Consider the following 16,264-nt stretch of genomic DNA (forward strand, 5'->3'; position numbering starts at 1 on the left):
GGCCCTAAGTCTTATATATCTTTAGAGATTCTTTAAAAAAAATAGGAAAATCAAATTACAAAATTAGTTTCAAGGCCTGTGAAAGTGAGGGATCTTCATTTCATTTTAAATCTGCCTGAAAGTTCTTAATAGTGTCATCTCATAATATTCCCAGGGCTTCTTTACCAGAACTGCTTTCTAATCAGACTTCCTCTCTGTGGTGGTGAGTGCACATTATTAAGTTTAACTTAGGTAATTAGCATATGGGGGCATTAAGTAAGTTACCTCATGTGAGGGACTGGCACATAAAGCATACAATAAATGTTAGCTTTTATTATTTTTATTACTCACTGGCTGGACCTTAGCAAATAACTTATCTTTCCGATTCTTACTTTTCTCTTTTATGTAATGAAAGATAATACTTGCCCTGCCTTTCTAATAAAGTTCTTACGAGGATCAAATGACAAAATATGTTAATGTGCTTTGTTAACTGAAAATATCATATGCACAGAAGGTATTGCTACTGAGGTTTCATGTGACATTGCTAATTTTAGAGAAGGTTCTTTTTAGGAAAGAAAAGAAGACTTGACTTTGGCGAGGTGGAGTCACTCAAGACCTCAGCAGGGATGGGAAGAGGCAAAGTATAAGAGGTGCCTGTGTGGCAGATGCTGGAGGTAATGACCCAGAAGACTCATTTGACATGCCAAGGATCAGAGAAGAAATAAATAGAAAAGAACGGGGACATCCGTTGTCTTTCCCCAACTGGCCATAACCTGTGTTTCCAGCCGTTTCATTAGCCACATCCTGCGCTGCAATCCAGGCTCCCAGGCCCCAGCCTGGAGATCCTACCCACACTTTGGGTTGAGCATAAAAGCCCCTCCTCGTGGGGTTTCCCCAATTTCACCCATCCCTCCCACAGGAAGAATAAACCATTCTCTTTACTGCCCTCTCTGTGAAAGCACTTCTTCCACTCTGGACTGAGGACAACCTCGTTTTCCTTATTTCTGTGTCACCAGGGCTTAGCCTGGGGTCCGCCATCGAATAGGTGCGCAACAAAGTTTTAGTCAATGGATTCACTTTGAAGACAAAACTTTTGAAAGTTGACAGAAGGGCATTTATAATCTGGATGCGCGAGTAAGAAGGCCTTGCACACAGACATCGGCAGTCATCATCCAGGGCAGCCCAAAAGGCGAGACACGTCCTTCCAGCCCGGGTACTCGGGCACCACGCGTCGCGAATCCCGCGGGAAGGGTCTCTCCGGCCGACGAGGGGCGTGGCCTGGGCGCAGGGGGCGTGTCGCGGCCCGTGGGGGTTTCCGCACCCGGGGGCGCGTCCGGCGGGGGCGCGGGAGGGGCTTCCGCCGCGAGGGGGCGGGGCTGGCGCGCCGAGTCCTCTGACGGCCCCAGCCAGGGAATTTCAATTTGAAACCTTGCGGAGGGAGGAGCGGGCGCGGCGGGCCGGCGGCTGGGGCTGAAGCGGGACGGGTCCCCGCGGCGAGCGAGCTCCTGAGTGTCGCGTCCGGGTAAGGAGGCGTGCGGAGCCGCGGAATGGCGGGCCCGGGGCGGGGGAGCCCGGGCCGAGTGTCTAGTCCCTGCGGAGCTGTAGGGCCGGCTCGGATTTTTCCTCTGGCTGCAGCTGGGAAGCTGAGCCCGGGCAGGAAGCGGTGGCGGGACGGTCCCACCGGGAGGGGGAGGGCGGCCAGCTTCGGGATTTTCTGCAGCTCTCTCTATCCTCGCCTCCTCATTCCCGCCCCGGGGACCGGGTCCTGTTGCTCCAGGCCAGATCCCCGCCTCCCTGCTCCACTGTGGTCCCTCACTTCCCCCTTCTCGGGAGCCGGGGCCGCGTCTCGTCGGAGCCGGGAGAGGCGGGGGCATGGTGAGGACTGCGCCGGCCCCGCCGGGGTGCGGTGGGTTCAGGGTCAGGCGTCCTGGGCCCCGCGGAGCGGCCTCAGGAGGGATCCGGCTCCATCCCGGGCGCGGGCCGCGGCGCGCGAGCCTGTCCCGGTACTGAGCGGCCGCTCGCCTTCGACGTCTGGCGATGTGCGCCGGGGCTCCCGGTACGTGGCGGCGGCGGCGGCGGCGGCGGCGGCGGCGTCTCCGCCGCCGCCGCCTCCCTTCAGGAGGATGATTTTGGAAGCGGACGCCGTGCGTCCCTGGGCCGGCCGAGCGCGTGGGCGCTGCGGGGATCCGGGCGAGGGCGGCGCTTCAACCCCACTCGCGGCGCGCGTGTCCCACACGACGCCGGCTACCTGGCCAGTGCGGAGAGCGACGCACCTTCTGCTGTCTTTTCCTTGCTGTTCCAGTACCCAGGCCATCTCACCACCGATGACTTATTATTTTCCTCTAAATTTGACGGCAGTGGGTGGGCAGCGTTTTTAATTAAACTGCAGGGGAAGGACCTGGAGGAGAACCGAACGGGGCTGAAATCAGAGTCTAAATCCCCATCCAGAGACGCTGCCCCCCAGCAGCCGGCATGTCTGCAGGGGGATGTCGGTCATTATGCTTCCCAACATCGCTCACCTCCCGTGAGGTCAGGGGGTTTGGATGAGGTTTGAAGTCGATTATTTTGGGGAAGGGTCTCTGTGGAGCCCTCCCTACTGACCTAGGACACCTTAAATTGAATGCCCCGTCACCACAACCGCTGCCCGTTTTCAAGAGCCCCTTCTGGGGTGCGAAGGAAGGTAGAACCTAGAACAGCTGTGAATATATTTTCTCTTGTCTGAGTCACGTCTTTTCCTCGGTTTTTTTGAACTTCTCGCATCGGAAATGGCATGTGTATGCTGGGCGTCTTATTCTTCTTGTTACTGTTATTTAAGCTTTTTTTTTTCTTTTTTAATGAATCTTAACAGTTTTCCCTTTATTCTTCCATTTTCTTCAGTTCCCCCTTTGTTTTTCCCCTTGGTTTTTCCTTCTCTTACCGGAATCCATTATTTTTATATTCTCTATTTGTAATACTGTATTGAGAATTAGAATTTTAGCTTGTGTCCTATCACGTTTCCCCTGGGGTTTTGCATTTTAGGGAAACTGAGTCAATTTCTTGGCCGTAGGAGCTGGGATTTAGAATTCTCAGACTTTGAACAGGTTTTACTGGGAAACGAATAGCACTTAATCCTATTCAGTTTCCGTTTGCAGGGCTCTTTGCTGTGGGAAATCACTGAATCGCTGTTGCAGCCACTGATGGGACTGCATTGCAATGCAATCTTGGATTCCGATAAGGGCCAACTGAGTACATCCATCAGGCTGACAGAACTTTTAAAGAGCTAGGCTGTGTCACCTGTCAAAGCTCCGGGGATCATCAGTCCTAAAATTCAGTTTGAGAACCACCATCAAACCTCAGATATCTACTTTTTGGAGGTTATTGAAGAACTGTACAAGTGGTCATGGCTTGGAACAATGGCATAGATTTAGGGCTAATTTAATCCTATCCTGTCTTCCTCACTTCTTGGGCAGAATTCCCACTGAAGTCAGTAGTGGTCTTGTGTGCAGAAGGACTGCTGAGAACAAGAGGCTGCTCATTTGGAGTAACGGGAGGGGACAGTTTATTTCCTCTTAAAATACCCCTTTTTAAGAAAGTCCTAGTCATAATAGTGCTTTAATCTTTCATCTCTAGTAGAAGTCGTTAGAGCAAAGACCTTCCAGAGAAAATTCGTGAATGAGTTGAACCTCCAACGACACATTCTTGGTATCTAAACTGAATAGGGATTGCCTGAAATGATAAAAAGTTCTAAGGAAATCATTCAACAAAGTTAGATTTTGAGTAAAATTATTACTGACTTTGGTAAGAAAATTCATCTGTAATGGAATATTCTTAACTGGGTGTGTATATGAAACTAAGTATATTGACAGCTGGATATATGTTTTAAAATCTGAAATTTAATTCCAAGTAGAAAGAAGCAGATTTGCAGGTTTAGGGGACAAATCTGAAGAGAGGCCCATCCCAAAATAACTATGGAAGTATAAAACAGAATTCAGATAGCTCTTGCTGTATTTGGAGAGGTAGCTTTATAGTTTGTGTAAATGCAGACCTTAGTAACTGGGCCCATCATGAGACTTGCGAGCACTCTGAGGTTTCTAAGTTAGTTTTGTGCTGATCTGAGTTGGTAAGCTTGTTAGGTCCTTTGCATCTTAACTAACGTTCTTGTGGCTTACCCTTTCCAAATTACCAGTTCTAAGGAATTAAGTTTAGAAAACCTATCCAGTCCTCAGATCTTAAAAATAGACTTTTAAAAATCAGAACCGTGTCCACGTGGACTTCCTAACCACTTGCTTTCAACTAAAAATACTTGCAAAGATGACAAAGCAGTCCTCAACCAGAATATTTATTGGTAAAATTACTCTATAATTAGTAATATTGTATAGTTATATTTAATGTCAGATTTTGCTCTGAATCACCACTCTCATGGAACTCCGGCTGGAGAACTACAAAGGTTCTATCTTTGCCATTTTATTTAGGAATGTGGGGTTTATATTTTATATAGCAGAATGCTAAATATTTTTGAGGATCTGATTTTGTTTCCATTTCCACAGGGAGATATGGGCCTCTTTCTTTGTCTTTTGAACTGAAGTAGTCTTTTTAAGAGCTATGTGTGGACTTTTGGGAAAAGTATGACTTGCTAGTATTTTTATAAGGCAATAAAGTCTTTTATAGGGATCAATACTGCTGATAATCAAATTCTGCATTTCTAAAAATCTGTTTTGTTTGCTTGGAGAAAACAAAGGAAATATGCCTACCTCCCCCACCCCACTTTTATTTAGAAACATTTCCAGTGGCCTTGTTTGTTTTTTCAGATTCAGATTTACTGTACCTAACCACTGGGTGCCCTTACAGATTTAAAAGCCTCAAGTAAATGTTTATGCTGGCTTCAGTAGCCAGCAAATACTAGCCAAACCCTAATTTACTGCCCTTTTATAGAATCTTGGAATCTTAGGGCTGGACCTTCAGGAGTCAGCACATCCACTCTCAGCCCTTGCCGCCTCCCCGCAATACACACACGTTTCCAGCCTCTTTGGAAGGCCTGAGTTAGTACAGGATTTTTATATGATTCCCCCACAGACTGCAGACAGAGCATCTTTTGGGCATGCCATGTTTTGGACAAACCAGCAACCCGATATTTAAGATTTCTATCATTCCTCTGAGCAGTTCCCCAGACTAAAATCTAAAATGGAGTCAATGCCTGGTATCATTAACTATTGGGGAAGGGCCTCTGAGTATAAATACTGTAGTTCTTGAGATGTTACAGGTAAGCTACAATGGAAAGAAAGAAATCCTTTCTAATATGATAACTAATGCTTTTTAAAAGTTTTTTTAAATAAAGTGTGTGTATTTGTATGATAGAGGGAATACATTTATAGAGGTATATTATGTGAAGCGCCTATAACATTGTACTTAATGAATTTGATGAATCAATTCGTTGAATCTTCATATAATATATTAGAGATGTTTTTAGTGAAGATTTTTTGAGAGCTTGGAGTTAATTCTGTGGAGCCCAGTACTGTGTCATGGAGAAATGTCATGTAGGTGATAATTCACATCAGGGATTTGCTTTCTTACTGTTGGATGTTGTTTTCCTTTGATTCAGTGGTTGGCTTAATCTGTGTGGGTTTCTTAGATGTGTGTTTTTCTTGTCTAGAAGTATATTATCTATAGTTTATTTCCCTAAATACCTAGTATTTGGGATAGTATTTTTTTTAATGATTTTAGTGGTCTTCTCAATTTTCTTATTTTTTAAAGTGATGTTTCTTTCCCCTTAGTATAGAGATAAACTTCAGATGGCTTATGAGTACATTTATACTGCTTCTGTTTCTTTTTTTCCCCCAAAGATTGAAATTGGGCTAATTTCATATTCTCAGTTACTTTTAAAATAGAAGTATGTTTTCATTTCACGGTTATGTCTCTGCATTTTGGTATTTTTTTCAATTAGCATATTGGAGCTATGAAGGTCTAAGTGTATATAGATTGACTCCCAAATAATCTTTATAGTAATATGGAATCAATTTGAGAAATAGGAATTATCTTTTTATTTGCCCTGAGGAGTATCTTAAATAATGTTTTGCTTTAGCCAGGCTGACATTTTATGTCTGTAACTAAACTGAGTGTCACTGGGATGGTTTTAGCTCTTTCTGGGTTAACAACCAGAGGGCATGGGAAGGGTTCCAAAGTGATCTGTAGGACCTTGTTGTCTGGGTGAGGTAGGGAAGTTCATTGTATTTAAACTAAATCTTTCCTGCTGTTACCAAAAGCCAGTTTCCTCTTGCTTTGCTCTTTTTTATGGCCTGTTCTTCATGAAAGAATTTTCAAACACTTAAAGACTTATGTTACCCTCTAATTGCCTTTTTCCAAGAAAATTGTGATTTTAAAAACTTTTCACATAAGTCTGATTACCAGCTCTCTAATCATTTTTTCCAAGCCCTGAATTCAGGTTTCCAGACCTCCTGATGAGATTCAGAGCTGGACCTACCACCATGGTAACAATAGTGCTAAGTTTAACCATATTTTTGTGTTTCCTATATTCTGTTAATATATGTACACATCCTAGTATCCTGAAGATACTTAAGTAATATGTAATTTACAGTTTGCCGTAATTCTTTTTTTTGAAATTGTTTTATTTTGTTTTTTTTTTGGTGGGGGAGGTAATTAGGTTTGTTTATTTATTTTAATGGAGGTACTGGGGCTGGAACCCAGGACCTCCTGCATGCTAAGCATGCACTCTACCACTGAGCTATACCCTCCCCCCTCATAATTCTTTGGTCTTTTCCTTTTTGTCTAAATAGTCCACTTATTTTTCACTGTGGATTCATCCACCTGGGGCACCAGAAGGTAGCATGGAGCTCATTTAGATTCTTGACCTGAGGTGGGAAGTGGGTTAGTAGGAAAGGTGTTGCCCAGAGTGGGCCTCAGGGGTTCATGAACTGCCTGAGACTGCTAAGTAAAGTCATGTGTGTGGTGTGTGTGTGTATTTGTGTGTGTGAGAGATTTTGGGGAGCAGATTTTTGAAAGGGTTTTGGGAAACAAAAGTTTGAAAATTTGTGATGTAGTTCTGTTCTTATTTTTAAGATTAGGGATTTGAAGTCTTAAGAGAAGTTCTTTTTTCTTTTTCCCTTTTTTTCATGTTACCCTTTTGCACTTTCATGCCCCCACTGTTGTGCTTATTTCCATTCATCTGAATTCTTCTAGTTGTCCTATTTTATCCAGTTATCAAGGTTAAACTGAATTCTGATATAGTGGCCTCTTATCTTCTTACCTTGAACTTAATGAATGTGTTTTATTTCCTCACAGATTTCTTTGATGGAAATATTAGTTAGAAGGGGTCCGTAACAAGTCCACACTCTGTGGTGCTGGTTAGACTGCCACTTACACCAGTGGGACCTTGGATAAATAATTTCTCATAGCCTCAGTTTCCTTATCTTCAGTGTGGGGGTTAACACTCATAACCTACCTCAGAGAGTTATGTGAGAATTAAATGAGCTAGTGCTTATAAAATGCTTCACATAGTGCCTGGCATCTGTGAAAATTGTTAGGTTAAGAAAAGACCTAGTGGATTGCTTGCAAATGTGTGGTAAGCAAATTTTTTTGCAGTGGTCAGGAATAATGATCTGTGTGTAAGTACAGTCTTTGATATGAAACTGTAATTTTCTTTGGTGATCACAAGTTAAAACCACTTTTTAACAGTTTCAGTATGGTATCTCTAGAGTTTTTGAAGTTTTAGGAAACTTTGCTTTAACAGACTGTCCACTGCTTACGGCAGTGTTCAGAAAAGCATATAGATGGCAAAACTATTTGGGTCTAATTTCAGTAACACGGAGATTATAGTCTTTTTTTTTTTTGGTCATGTTGCCAGAGATAACCAATTCTGAGTGTAAAATTTGTATGCATATGCTATATTACAATTTCCTCTCTTGATAACTTCCGTAAGCCTGCTGCAAGAAGCCTGTTAGTGGAATTTTTATTGACAATATTTAAACCTCTGCATGTGGCATTAAAATGTGACCTTTATAAATCTAGTACATCTTTTTGTACATGAAATAGATCTGCAGACATATTTTCTCCTAACATAGTATTTTAACTTTAAATTAGTTGACAACATTAAGAAATCGGGAGGTTTCACCTAAATATTTTTATGTTAAGTTTCTCTGGCAAAATTGGAGGACCTTGGTAGCCCTGGGCCCCGGGTCCTCTCCGTTGCAGCACTGGGTAGTTCCTGCCCCATCTCATACAAGTCATTCTCCTCCTACTCTGCTGAAGTCCCTCCCAATTTTTTTCGGCCTGCTCTCGGACCGTTTTATACATTTGTATTAGATGTGTGGCTCCTTTTGACTATTGAGTTTGCATCTCTTTTACTAAATATCAATTTGAAAGATGCACAAAGGAATAGATCTGTATGACCTTGAAGAATGTGTTCTCGGCAGTGGGGCTTTTCGACCTCCAGAGCCAGCAGTCATTTCCCACCTCTCCCTTCATGAAGGCTGACATTTGGGTCACTGTCAGTCATGGTTTCTGGAGCTGGACCTGGTAGGCCCTCAGTCACATGGGAACAAATCCTCTTTCTAGTTTCCTCCCAAACTTTGTGACTCATTCTCATGAGTATATTGCCTGGTCCTCTGAAATCTAGTGTTAACCATTCCCTCAGCTCATAGCACTACCTTGTGTGGCATTTGGCTTTTTTAGAAGACTTTTTGTTTGCTTTTATAATTTCATATTTTAGTATTTATCTCTAGAAGATAACTTTTTAAAACATAACAAATACCGTCATCACTCTAACAGGGCCTTAATGTCATCAGATATTCAGTTGTTCACATTCAGATCTCCAGTTATCTTTATCAATTTTTGGAAAAGTTTGAGTCAAGATCCAGTTAAGATCCATATGCTATCTATGATCGGTTGGTGTATCTTTAAAGATGTTAAGTTCTTGTTTCCTCTTTATCTCTTATTTTTCCTTTCAGGAGTTTCTATGTTGAAGAAACTTGATTGTTTTGTGTGGTTCTTTCTCAGTTTGGATTTTGCTGATTTCAACCCTCCAATGTAGTTAATCCGTTCCTCTGTCCTCTGTGTTTTCTTTAAATTGGTAGTTGAATCTAGAAACTTGATCTAATTACATGTCATAAATTAATAATTAATTAATTATTCCTTCATGATGTGGACCTCTTTTTGACACTTCTTGCTTGCTTTCCATCCAGCCTTCATCCTGGTTTCAGGTGCTTTCCCATCAGCTGCTTTGTCTATTTCTTTTTTTTCTTTTTTTAATTTATTTTTTAAAAACATTTTTTAAATTGAATTATAGTCATTTTACAATGTTATGTCAAATTCCAGTGGAGAGCACAATTTTTCAGTTACACATGAACACACATACATTGATTGTCACATTCTCTTTCTCTGCGAGCCACCACAAGATCCTGTATGTATTTCGCTGTGCTACACAGTACAATCTTGTTTATCTATTTGCTTTGTCTATTTCTTAACCTGTCCTGCACAAGTGCATTTTATGCTAGTGGGTCTGCTGTGTTCTAGGTTCCATTGTATGTAATCTGGTAAGGCCAGGAGCATTGATAATAAACATGTGAAAAAGGAAGAAAAATAACTTTTGGAGCACAGATGATAAACCAGCTACTGTAGTTGATGCTTTATACATGTTAATATCCGCAATCCTTCTTACAGCAATGCCTGAAGTAGCTGGTATGTGTCTTATTTTACAGATGAAAAATTGAGGCTTAAAAACAGAATAATTTGCTCAAGGGCACCCAGCTTGTGTGCTGCTAAAACTTGTTTCTTCTGCCGGAGAGGGTCAGTTATTGCTTTTAATTGTTTGATGCTGCTACTCTGTAGAACTTGAAGATTTTAGGAATTTGTTGGCGACTACCGTATCTGACTGCACAAAAGATAAGCTTGCTTTCCTAACTGGTGTTCTGCCTCCTAGTTTGTTTTGTAGAAGTACAATTATAAAGTAGACTGAACTTTTAACTGTGTGATTCTTGAATCCTGCTGGAATGGGGAGTGCCCTGCATCTTGTTTTTCACGGCAGTGTGGTGTTTCCAAGCTGATGCTTCAATGTTAAGAAAAATGTACCAGGGTATGAAATACATGAAAATAAAATGTGTGCCTCCCTCCCCATCAGTCTTTGTCTTTCAAGCCGTTCTACACTTTTTGCTGCTTTATTTACAGTGCAAATGGCTTTCTCTAGGGTGCTTGAATATAATTTAGAAAGTCAGGTACTAGTGTAGGGATTGTAAGGAAAAGCAGCAGACCCCTGCCTTTCATGTCCCTTCATGACAGATTTCTGCTCCCCAGAGGCAACCACTTTCATTTCTTTTGGCTTTATTACCTGTATATTTTGTCTAAGTAACATGCTTTTTTTTTTTTTTTTTTTGATTTCTTCATTCTAGACAATAATAGCTATTGACTTTCTACGTTGGTTGGGATTCACTTCCTTTACTCTTTCCCTATACACAGATGCACCCTCTCCTCTTGCTTCTAAAACACATATAAGCAACAGCCGAGCCAGTAAAATGCTTTGATTGCGTGTACTTTTTTACAACTTTTTGTTTTATCCTGAAGTTGTCTGTTTTTTCCCTTCTTTGCATAGTTTTCTGCCTACTCTTAGTTTAGCTCTAAATGATGTTGAAAACTATATTGAAAACCACTTTCTTTTTTTCTTAAAGACATCCTTCCTGGACTGGTTTATTTCTAGAATTGCTGTGCTACTGTATCCTGGGAATTTCCCTTTTCCTCTCTCCTGGGGCTCCTGGGTTCCTGGGCTCTGTGTATCTTTATTATTTCTTATTTTACACGAGCACATCTTTCAGTCATTTCTCAAGAAAGCGCGAATAGAAGGTGAATTTCTCAAGACCTTGCGTATTTGGAAACAGGTTTTTTCCACTCTTAAAATGCCTTTTTGTACTCTCCATTTAATTGCATTTATAGTTTGGCTGGGTATAGAATTCTAAATTAGTGATTACTTTCCCTCCAAACTTTGAAGGCTTTGTTCCCTTGTATTTGAGCATCCCAGTGCTGCTATCGAGAAGACTGGCTCAATTCTAATTTCTGCTTCTCTATATGTGACTGGTTTGTTTTGTTTAGAAGCTTTCAGGATTTTATCTTTGAACTTGGTCTTTTGAAATTGCATGATGGTGTGCCTTGGTGTGGGAGTTTCCTCTCTCATTGTGCTGAGCACTCAGCCGCCCCTTTCAGCTTGGAAGCTCTTGCCTTTCAGAAATATTCTCTATGATAATGACTCACTCTATGTTCTCTGTTCTTTCTGGAACTCCTAGTATTTGGATGTTGAATTTCCTTCAGTGACTCTTCAGTTTTGTTACTTTTTCTCTCTGATGTCATCATTTTGTCCTTTTGTTCCCTCTTTTTGGGAAATTTCTTCAATGTTTCCTTCTAATCTCTCTACTGGATTTTTCTGCTCTCCTGTTTTCAGAGCTGCCCCTTGGCCAGTGAATTTTCTTTTTGATAGTGTAATGTTTTCTTATTTCATGTGTGTGGTTTCTCCAGTCCTGCCCTTCTTGATGTCCCCCGGTGCTTGCTTTCCCTCCGTCTGGAATGCTCTTCCCTCAGATACTGCATGGCTTACTCCCGTAACTCCTTCAGAGCTTTGCTTCCCATGATCGTTTATTTGAAAAGACAGCCATACTCCCACCCCCAACCCCAGTGTGTAAATACTTTCCTGTCTTTTCTTTCTTCTACAGTATGTATTATTATCATCTGATACACTTATATTTTGCTTTTTGGTTATTGACTGTCCCCTCCCTGGAATGTAAGCTGCATGAAGGCGAATCTTTTTGTCTATTTTGTTTGCTGTAGTATTTCCGGTACTAGAGCAGTGCCGGGAGTGGAGTAGGCACTCTAAATATTTGTTGCCTGATGGGACCTGGACGTCCCTGTTCTCTGTATAACACCTAACCTCTGTCTTCTGAGCACAGAGCCTTCCCTTTCAAGTTCTCTAGAGTGAACCTCCTGTCTTCTGGTTGCCAAGGTTTGGTGTGTGTGTGTGTGTGCGCAAGCGCGCGTGCATGTGTGTGTATGTGGTTTAAATGTTCCTTGTCCTTATTTCCAGCAGGTCCCCTGTTTTCAACTCTCTCATCTCAGCCCTTGGAGGTTTCTGGAACTTCTAGTTCCTAAGGCTTTCAGGGCCTCTCCACTAATCACATTGTTTTTTGTAGGGCCTCACCAAAATAGGAATTCAGGTTTAGGCTTCCTCTGCTCTGCTAAGTCAGTTACTTTGTACATCTGTTTTCCATCTTCTAAAATTCTGTTGATATATCTCATCTGCTGGCCTGTCCCCTCTTTTTTTTTTTTTTTTTTTTTTTGTGAATTTGTACCTTTTTTCTTTCTTTAGTTTTCTGTCATTTTAGTGTGGTTTTGGGAGGGAGCAAAAATTAACTCATGTTCAGCGCACTGGATTTAGGGTTTAAATTGATAAAAATAAATTTCCAAGATGATTATTGTGGTACTCACATTTGGTATGAACTGCAGCCATAATAAAATTGTCCTTTTTGCATGCCAGATGCTGAGTTGAACTTTAGTTACAAATAGAGAGAGACAGAAAAGTCAAGACAGTTGAGTCAGCATTTAAGATAGGTGGGAGTGGCTGACCGATACATCATTGAACAAGAAGGTGCTTCCTAGGAAGAACTCAGCAAATGTACATTTTTTTCTTGTGATATTTTGAGGATTAGTTCAGTACACACACTTACAAATCTTACAATATGTATTTGAACTAGGTTTAAAAATATACGATAAAAACACATGTAGTGAATGTGTATCAGAAAAGGCAACCTTATTTCAGGGTTTAGTGAATATCTTTGTCTGTCTTTAGACTGACAAAAGGTTGGCATACATAAATTAGAATATTCTTTGTTGATTTGATTATTAGAGGAAACTTTGATCTCATGTAGTTTCTGTTAAATATTTTAAGGGTGAAAAACTTCATTACTAGCTCATAAATAGTGAACTTTACACCAATGGGAAGATACAGACATTAGGGATTTTTGTGTGTGGGTTTTGGAGAAAGTGAAACAAAAATGGGGATTCTTAATAAGGAAGTGGCTGTGAGGTCTCAGATGCTCCAGGAAGAGCCAAAGGCTCCTGAGTGCACGTGGTTAGTGTTGGTTAAGTTGCCCAGTGGGTTGTTGAGACTTCTAAATTCAGATATTCTATTCATTAATGTAGAAGGTGTTATCAGCAAATAGATCAGTACAGTCTTTCCCCAAAGTGTGGTGGTATGTGAAAACGATTTGAGGTGGTACACAGATGAATCTTTTTCTTTTAATAGTTAAATAGGTGTGTCAGTGTGCATCAGAAAAATTTACAAATGCTTCAAAACTATGATTTCATTACTGTTACTTAGCCTAAAGCTCAACTAGGTATTTTTAAGTGACTTGATTTAGGGGTAAGTATTAAATAAATAATAATACAGTGGCTGTTTGGATTTAGCAAAAAAAAAAAATTATAAAGTAAGTCTGAATACTGAAGTTTGAGAAACATTGAGTTGGTTTAAAATATGGTTTCTCCTAATAGATAACAACATAAAACTGTATATGCTGACAGTGGCACGGACTTCTAAGTTTTCTTTTTAAAATAGTAGTATTACTTTTATTTGGAAAGTTTATGTTTTGGTATTCTTTTCAAAATAAATCCTCAGAACATTTTCTCATTTGATTCTTGAAGCAGTTTCATAGCAGAGGTCTGACAGGTAAGCAGAGTGAGTCAGGAAGGGGTTAAACTTACTCCAAGTCATTTAGCAATTTAGTGATGGTGCTTCAGGAACAGCCAAGGTCTCCCTGTGTCCAGAGTTGTTCCCTCTACTGTGTGCTCTTTTGATGTTAATAGAGTTGCCAATTGAAATTTTCTTGGAGAACTTAGGAAGCCTGCCAAGTTTTGTAGTTGGAGGGCTGTCCTGTAGCTTTTATATATTTGTATCCTTAGCCCTGCAGGTAGACAGAGCTAGGTCTTCCAAAAATAAGTTCAGTAAATGTGTCAGCATTTTGAAATACTGTTGAAAAAACAAGGAAGCAGAAATCCTATGGGATTATTGGAAACCGGTGCCAAGTGCTTTCATGAGATTTGAAAAGCGAATGTGGCATGGTGGTCATACGCAAGACAATAGTGCATCTTCAGCCTTCAATTGGGAGCCCAGTTTTATATGATAATCTTTTACTTCTCCCCAGTACTCTCTGTTCAATTGCTTTTAGACTCTGGGAGAAAAAAGCTGCTAAGTGAACAGCTTTCTTGAAAAGTTTTCTTTAATCCACTGTTAATAGGGAGAAAAGGGTAACCTTCTTTTTTCTTAATAAAATGGATACAAATTGTGTATAGGATAGATTGGAGTGCCAGCTAATGTATTGGGTCTGTCCACTGACAAAGGAATCAAGAGTTTATCCATGGAATTGTAACCAGAACTGTTTTTGGATCTTGGCCATTGAAATCAACCTCAGTAAAGCTTGTGCCTTAATGCCAAGATAGTCTGTTTTAAATTGACGTGCAGAAGGGAACGTGAATGCATTCTTCCTTCCGCCATCTCTCTCCACCTCCAGACAGAAATAAAGGTATAGCGAAGGTATCCTTCACTTGTGCAGCTCTGCAGTGAGGGCTGGAGATGTGGGCAGCATGTGTAGTGCAGATGTGGCTCCGACTTTTCTCCTAATTGAGGCCAGTTTACTTTCATCCTCGATGCTGCCAGCTTGAGTGGGAAGACTGTAGGGTGGAATCTAGAGCATTCTATAGATCTGTGCTCTGTGTGTTACTTGCTCTGTGCAGCACATATGTAGCAGTGAAGGATAATGTGGCTCCTTTTTTGTTGTTCTTAGATTTTTAAAACCATATTTTTACTGTATCCGATTATCTATTGAAGTTTTTTTTTTTTTTTGGAGAAAGAATGTACCATTGTCAGTTACAGAAAAGTATTTTTCTTTTTAAACTTTCTATTATGGAAAAAATTAAAAACATGCAGAAATAGAATTATAGGATAATGAACACCATGTGTCCTCACCCAGCTTTGACAGTTACCAGCACATGGCCAGTTTTGTTTCTTCTACTTGCTTCCATTCCCTGATTACCCCCCAACCCCACCATTACTTGGAAGCAAATTCTAGATATGGTATAATTTCATTCATAAGTAGGTAAGATCCTCCCTTCCTTTGTCACGTACTTTCTGGTCTCCAAAATAAAGTTCATATTCATTACTGATTTTGTAGAATTGCAGAAATTCATTCATTTATTACATACTCAGTTGCCATGTTTTTGGAGTAACTATCTGAATATTATTTTGACTGGTGAAAGCAGTTTCATCTAAGTTTTAATCAAAAAGCAATTTCATCTAAATGTAGCGTTTTGGGCAGACAGGAAATGCTTTAGCCAGTATTCAAAAACCTGCCTTCTAAACCAAATCTGAACTGACTTTCAAATTCTGGTACATCCTCAAGGTATTGTTGATGTTCCATGGATTGTTTTTCCATGGCTCCTGCCTATTGTTGATGCTAGATTTTAATGTTTTTAGATTTTTCTTTTTTCTTTCCCTCTCTCAGTCCGCCTCTTTCTCTCTCTCCTTCATTTTTTTACTTAGCATAGTGTAGTGGCAATGTGTTGGAACTAGACCAAGTGAAACTTTTTTTTAGCTGACTGAAATTTAACAGGACTATGCAATTATTACAAAATCACAGCACCCGGCCATGTGTGTGGTTCTGTCTGGCAGTACAGAGGGGGAAGTATATGCCTTAAACACTGGTCGTACTAGTTTAGAAATCAAGAGAACATTGGCATTAGAGCTGAAGCTGACAATCACTTAATAGTTGGAGTGCTTTTTCCTAATTAACAGGCTTGCTTGTTTATGTTTTGATTTGTATTTTTAATTAAAACTTAGTTTAATGTATTTTTTGTGAAGACATTACATATTGAATTAGAAGATACTGATAACAGTAGGTAGCAGTGCTTGAATACTTAGTGTGTGTCAGACACTATTTTATAGGCACTTTTACATACATTTATTCATTTAATCCTCGCAGTAACCCCGTGTGGTAGGTGCTGTTGTTCTAAGTTTGCCTGATAAGAAAACAGAGGCATCGCATGATTAAGTGAGTTGCTCAAGGTCGCACAGCTGATTGATGGCAGAGCAGGGATTTGAACCCAGGCCTCTGGCTCCATCCAGAGCCTACATTCATAAGTACTGTCCTGTGTTATCCCTAAGAATATGTAAATTCCTTTTCCTACCCTGTCTGTACTTGCATTCCCCTCCCCAGAGGAACTGTTTTGAACTGGAGCCAGGACTGCACTATTGTATGAGGGTGTAATT

The 16,264-nt window shown here is 40.7% G+C and overlaps 1 protein-coding gene across 16 annotated transcripts in view; it reads left to right on the plus strand.

The window, feature by feature from the left end:
- Positions 1–1,359: 1,359 nt before the first annotated feature.
- Positions 1,360–16,264, plus strand: part of EPB41L2 (erythrocyte membrane protein band 4.1 like 2) — a 199,768-nt gene continuing 184,863 nt past the window's right edge. For 13 of the 16 annotated variants that reach the window (XM_031456314.2, XM_031456322.2, XM_031456323.2 and 10 more), the window contains exon 1: positions 1,360–1,501. The gene's annotated coding sequence lies outside the window, so the exon portion shown is untranslated. Of the gene's footprint in view, positions 1,502–1,835; positions 1,855–16,264 lie in introns of those variants that run through there. The other 3 variants (XM_031456316.2, XM_031456317.2, XM_031456318.2) reach the window with 2 other exon arrangements.

This window comes from Camelus dromedarius, chromosome 6, assembly GCF_036321535.1.
Source record: "Camelus dromedarius isolate mCamDro1 chromosome 6, mCamDro1.pat, whole genome shotgun sequence".
Taxonomy (NCBI): Eukaryota; Metazoa; Chordata; class Mammalia; order Artiodactyla; family Camelidae; genus Camelus; species Camelus dromedarius.